The 6,685-nt window shown below is 40.9% G+C and overlaps 1 long non-coding RNA gene across 1 annotated transcript in view; it reads left to right on the forward strand.

The window, feature by feature from the left end:
• The window catches only part of LOC109501772, a 114,231-nt gene extending 108,169 nt beyond the window's left edge, over positions 1-6,062 (forward strand). The window contains exon 5 of the long non-coding RNA XR_006601084.1: positions 5,771-6,062. This is a non-coding gene — a long non-coding RNA (uncharacterized LOC109501772). The remainder of the gene's footprint in view (positions 1-5,770) is intronic.
• The last annotated feature ends 623 nt before the right edge of the window (positions 6,063-6,685 follow it).

The following is a 6,685-nucleotide window of genomic DNA, read 5'->3' on the forward strand; positions in this document are numbered from 1 at the left end:
GTCAAGATAACCTTGAGTTCTGCTTTTGTCATTCGCGTTAGCTCTTTTTCATTAGATTTGATAAGCATCTCTTCTGAGATCTGAGATTCAGCGACCAAGGTAATAGCCTTACTTTGTTTCCTTTGATTCTGCTGGCTCCAGGTGGAGAAAACTGAGCCAATGCCAGCTTTAACCTGTCTCAAGCTCCTAAGAAGATAGAGGCTGGAGCAAGATTCACTAGGCTTCTCCCATCACGTCTCATTGGTGGGGTTGGTTACTAAATCTTGCTCTCACGTTCTGGGATTTCACGGCCTAGTCATGCCTTTTGCGTCCTTCTTTCTTCCCCTGTTTATGAAGGTGTCCTTAAGATGACATGTGGACATGCCCCTTTCGTGGCACATCACACTCCATATCCTGACTTGACTATTCCCTTACCCTATCACATCCCTATCTGTGTGCTAAGAGTACACCCCCCACCCCAAATAGTCAGTGCTTTGCAAGTGGTTTGGTAGTGGTAGATAAAAGCAAGGAAATAATTTTGTTCATATATTTTATATGAATTATAATTACTTCTGCTTTTTATAGAAATCTCAGTTTCTTAAAATCATTGCATTCACTAAAAGTTTTATGCATGCCACACATGGCCATGGTATAATACTGTACATCATTTACATTATCAATGTGCTTGTTTTCATTTATAAAATTTTCACTTTTCAATGTTACTCTACGGTGTTACCTTATGTTCCAAAATGTTCTTTAAAAAATGTGTCATTGCCTCCAAGGAGTTTTTTTTTGAAACATAAAAGTGATAAAAATAGTAATAATATTATAAATGTAAACTGTGGAAAGATCTCCATACAATACAGGGTGAAAGAGAAATGTAAAGTAATATTACAAATTATGGAAAGGTCTTCATATACCATAGAGTAAGGAATAAATCTCCAGCCAAAAAAATATAAATATAAAATTTAATAATAAGTATCTAAAAATGTATTTTATTGGGCTTGTAATCCATTTGCTTCTGCTGCCCCAGGAACTGTCAGTTTTAAATCTTTGCAAATACTGACAGGTAGCCAAAGAAATGCTATGCATTTTCAAATAAAGTAGGAACTTCTTTGTTAATCCAGTCACTTTTTCCCCCAGTCCTTGCACCAAATAGTATTTGCCAGTATGATTTAAGTGAATTGTACAGCCAGATGTAGAAGAGAGTCCAACACTCCAGAGGCGGCCATTGCTGGAAAACCTGATAAACTAGCTGAAAAGTTAGTGAAAATTTTGCAAAATTCTTTAATCCAATTAATGCTTTTGGGTATTACATACTATTAATCCTAAAAAAAAAAAATGTGAAGAGAAATTGCTAGATGAGAATTTCTAGCACATCTTTTGCTTTACATGTAGATCAAACCACTCATATGCAGAGTGTAAATCAACCCCTTGAATGTGTGTAGGGCATATATGACAGAGATATGTTCAACAGCTCATTATCACTGAAAGCCTGTGCCATCAGCAGACTTTTTTCATTTAAGTTAAAACGATTTTGTGAGCCAAGAGGAGGACAGTACAAATACACTGGGACCCATACCAATAGTGCACACATATTTTCTTGAATATTTTATTCACAGAGACTCATTAGTAGCCAACAATATGCCTCTCGATTTTGATCCAAGGTTGAAAAACCTGTGGAAATTTTTACTGTGACTGAATCATAGCCAGTATATATGCATCTTTTCACTGCGACGTGTTGAGAAATAGACTGACACATAGTGGTTGATAAAAAACAAAAATGGATGTTTTAAAGTTAGGAATAAAAAGAAAACATTTCTTTGTGACTTGATCACTTCAATTACTTAGAATGTACTAATATATATTTCAAAGTTGGAGTCAGTATCTTGAATAAAGGGAATCTGTCATTTCAGAGCTAAACGATTATAATTTCTAGTGTTCAGGACACAATATTAGGATTTCTTAAGAAGATCAGACTGTGAAGAAATCCTTCAATCATTATGGCTAATAATTTTCTTCCAGTGTCAGAGAGAGAAACTGATGATATATTATTGATAATGTCTGAAAAATCACACCCAATGCTGCCACAAAGCATTTAGAAATATATTCCAAAGACACATTCATCCAAAGAATGAATTGGTATTTTCATCTTTCAAGTTGAAGGATTCTCTGAAAGTTAAAACTTTGCCTATGATGTATTTATGTCTAATGAAACATAGAAAGCAATCTTCAGTGATAAATCTATTCTTTCTGAGGCAATGCTTTATTTGAATATCCAGGATTATCTAACTATCTTTATAATTGTAAATTTGTATCTTTCAATTTAGAAGGAATAAAGATTGTAGCACCTGGACATGTCTTGAGCTACTCATTGTCAAGCTGGATATAAACTAAAATTAGTGGTCAGCTTGCAACACGTGAAGTGGTCTGCAAATGCTCAGGCATTGAAAGACTGTGCCAGAAATTCTGACCAGGTTCAGAAAGCCCCTACCCCCAGAGCAGGGAATTACCCTGAATCGCAGAGTGTTGACTAAGCTAACATCAGTCCTCATTTTTGCCATTTCTTTTTTCCCAAGATTGGAACCTCGTCATTGATTGTTGACCCACGACTCTATCTGACTGTATCTTTTGCTCACTACCTGGACCCTTGATTCCCTACGTGCCCTACCATGTTGAATATCCTAGAGCCAATTGCTCGAGCTTTGGTAGTAAGATAGACTACTATGTTCCTTTGAATAGAATTCACCTGTGTGCTCCCTCTGTAGCTCATTAAAAAAGACACGCTTCTTTTCTCTTTTACTCCTGATGAGTCCCTCCATGGGGCAGTGTCTCAGCTAGTGAAATGCCCCTGGCCTTAACTATCCTCGCTTATCAGATTTATGAGTTTTGAAGGAGAAATAGCTTTGGTAACCCAGCGCCTTCCTCCTGTTTCCCCTTGGGACTGTGCCAAACATGGAACAGGGGTTGCTGTCACTTGGCAATCTGGCCAATGATGGATGATGACAGGATATAAAACCTGTGACAGGATGGATGGATCTGTCTATTCTAGGGCTCAGTATCAGCAGCTGGCCTGCAGATGTGTGACATTTACAAATATCAGCTTCTTCTCTTGGTAGTACAAGTGGCACTTTGGCTCTCTTTGCCTATTATTTTCACGTCTCCCCCAACTCAAAGGGTTAGAAAAGGAGGTGCTATTACTTAGCTTTGTTCAAATTCTAATACCAGCCTCTATTGCTGGATCAATTTTCTCCACTGCTGTCCTGCCTTGGGGACAGAAAGAAGGTGCACACTGTTTCAGCTCACTTCTCCTCCCCCCCTGCTGGGAAACAGCATGCCTGGATCTCAGAGAAGCTCAAACTATGGTTAAGACCGACAGGTAGTCAACAGTCTCTGGTGATTTAACCAGTGATGGAAATATTTAGCCAGTACCAGCCAGTCCAAATCTCCCCATCTTGTCTGTAAGCTATTGGAGTCCATTTCAGAGAGCTTGCTGAAATCTGAATGCATCCTCCTGTTCCCCCAGACTGGCAGGTAGTTTCAGGAAAGAAAGTGAAGCTAGTTCTGAATTTTTGTTAGTAAATGCTACTAGCTTGGTGGTAAAGCAAAGCCTTCTATATTTTTATAACCTCTGTGTCTCACACGTACTGCATACTCAATAAATGTTTTGACAAATGAATAAATTAATCAGTCCCATAAACTATTGCTAACTCCTAATAATTATCTTTTTAAGTTGTGAGTGTTCACAGACCATCTTTTTAATGATCATTCTTTCAGTGCTTTCTTGTTCTAATTTCAAACTGCATATATAAAAGGAGGGGGTCTCCTTTTTACCTCGTGGTAACACAGAACAGTATTTACCTTCCCCCGGCCTTCCAGCCTAGCTCTCTTTCTGGATCATTTCTTAAAGAGCAGAAATGTCGATCCATCAACAGAGACACGTTTTATTAATACATCCTGTGCCCTGAGGTAGAATTATTCTGGTTGTGAGAATTTGAATTCATTTAAAGCATATTAAATCCTCTCTTTATTATCTTTTATCTTCTGGGAAGTATCTGGTTGGAGATAGCGTTTCTAGCATTTATTAATTATTCCCCTTGGTGGTAAAGGCAAGTAGGAACTGAGCCATTTGCTTTTCTCTCTCTCATGCGTTAACATGCTAATATCGGCCCTAAGAACTGAGTCTATACCCTTGTCTCCTTTGTAGTATTATTTACAACTTTGCCAGCCTCTGCTTTTCTGGCAATATTCTTATGGGTTCCATAATTTGTTGTTGTTTGGCTATGGTTCCCTTCTTCTGTATTTTTTTTAAATTAAAAAAATTGTTTGAGTGTGTTTAAGAGAGACAGCATGAGTAGGGGAGAGGGAGAGAGAGAGAGAGAGAGAGAGAGAGAGAGAGAGAGAGAGAGAGAGAAGAGAATCCCAAGCAGGCTCTGTGCTGCCAGCTCAGAGCCCGATGCGGGGCTTAAACTCACGAACCATGAGATCATGACCTGAGCCGAAACCAAGGGTCGGATGCTTAACTGACTGAGCCACACAGGTGCTCCTTTTCTTCTGTATTTTGTACACATGCTTTCATTTAAAAGACAGTCTAGAGGACCCTTCTTGAGGTCACTGTCTTTCTCTGAGAGCCCACTGCCAGACTTAAGTTTCATGCAAAGCCTTCATCTTCCTTGACCACAGTTGATTAGGCAAAGAATGAACATCTGGGAAACCAGACTCTCTCTCCCAGGAATTCAGAGCTGAGATGGCATTGCTATTTGAGTCTAGGTTGGCCACTTGAGTGGAGAGATTAGGACCTCAGAAGTTATGAAAGGGAGCATGGGCAGACTGTACACAATGAATTGGTAAGAGGAGAATGGACAGATGTGTAGAATGAACTGGAGGCAGTGAGCCAAGGAGATGAGCTCCTGACGACTTCCCAAGTCCTAGCAAATCATGGCAGGATAATCTCTGGAGATTTCAATTTGTATTCTTGCTCCTTCCTGCTCCCATTATGAGGCAGGAACTAGACCACTGCTATTTCCTTGACTGTCCACATGACAGGGCAGAAAGCAAACACTGCTTAAAGGCAACACAGAGAAGCAGTGTAGAGCTGCAGGGGTGAGAGCAAGAGTCTCGGGCCAGGCCATCTGGTTTTGAAGAGTCTTGTGTCACTTCCTGGCTGTGAGAACCTAGGCAAGTGGCTTAATCACCCTGCTGTCCCATCTGTAAAATAAGGGTAATGCTGCATCCCTTGTAGGGTTATCATGACAATTAGCTAAACATGTAACATTCTTAGAACAATTACCATCATGTCACAAAGAAACTAATAAGTGCAAGGTATTTTTATTATTTTAGTTTTGTTTTTGTTTTTGTTTTTTTCCCTCCAAAGCCCGAAACTAGTTGAAGGGCAGTGCTCTGTGTCCCAGAGGGTAAAACAGAGAGAGGAGCACCTCTGAGGACACGGAGTGTGTCGGGGGGAAGCCGGCCAGGTGGGGTAGAGATTAGAATGGCCTGGAAGAGCAGTGGTTCCTACGACATTCTGACACAGTGTCTGGGGAGGATGCGCTGGACCTCAGACAGGAGGGCTGCCTCGCGAGTCTGAGAAAGCAGAACCCTGCTCTCAGGACCCAGAAGCTGGCGTCGATGACAGACTGCTAGCTGCTTCCCAAATGCTATTCTTTCCTTCTCCCTGCTAAATTTTAGCTGGCCTCCCGGGTCAAAGTGGCTAGATTTTGTATGAATGAGAGGCAAAGAGACTTCCATCTTAATCAAGCCTTGCTATTTTGTTTTTCATTTTCGTATGCAGCCAAAGCTAATCCTGCCTGCTTCTACACGAAAGTGACGGAGCTTCCTGACCTGAACTACCAATTAGGAGAATGGGTGTAAGTAAGCCCAGGACTGCTGTCCAAAACCTGGAGAGGCTCTTTTGTTCTTTGGAGCCCCCTTGGACAAAGTGGGCAAGGAGGTCCCCCAGATAACCAAGATTTTATATCCCTCCAACATGGCAAGATGGGAGAATCCAAACCAGGTGGAAGTTGATGTAGTATTCCTCATGTTATCTGAGTTTATTGTTTGAGATTAAAGAGGCTTAACAGCCACCCTGGGATTTTGTGCTTTACCCTAGGACCCTTTAAATAGATTCCTCTTTGACTTCTTAAACTTAATTCAAAGTGATTTTTTCCTCGCACCCAAAAGGACCCTACCTAAGACACAGGACCTACCTGTGCAAACGCATTAATTTCTTAAGGTGTTTCTTTCATCTCTGGCTAGGGATACTTTAAATTATACTGTCAGATTTCATTTTTAGGCTCCTTCTAAAGCGGTTTGCTTTGGTGAAGTGTCAGTTCCTGGCATCATGTTCGTTTTTTGCCTCACATTTGACATCTGCATTGTCAAAGTTTCGGGCCTGGGGAGGGGGGGCTCCCTCCCTTCACCCCGTGCCAACCTGGTTCTCTTCCTGGTCATGTCCAGACAGTCAGCTGTTCCTTATTGATCTAAATCAAGTCCAGGATGGCAGTTCTTGCCGGTTCCTCTACCAGCTGGGCAGGGAGATGTCAGCGAGGCAAGGCAAGAATTTATCAGCTTATCAGCGGTAATTCTTCCAGAGGAATTAACCTACCTAAGGATGGCAGGCTCCTTGAATCTTTCAAATGTGGTTTTTACAAGTGCAGAGGACTACAGAAGAGATTCTTAGGCAGAGCTTGGATAACACCTCTGAGGA

This window comes from Felis catus, chromosome B4, assembly GCF_018350175.1.
Source record: "Felis catus isolate Fca126 chromosome B4, F.catus_Fca126_mat1.0, whole genome shotgun sequence".
In the NCBI taxonomy this organism is placed as follows: Eukaryota; Metazoa; Chordata; class Mammalia; order Carnivora; family Felidae; genus Felis; species Felis catus.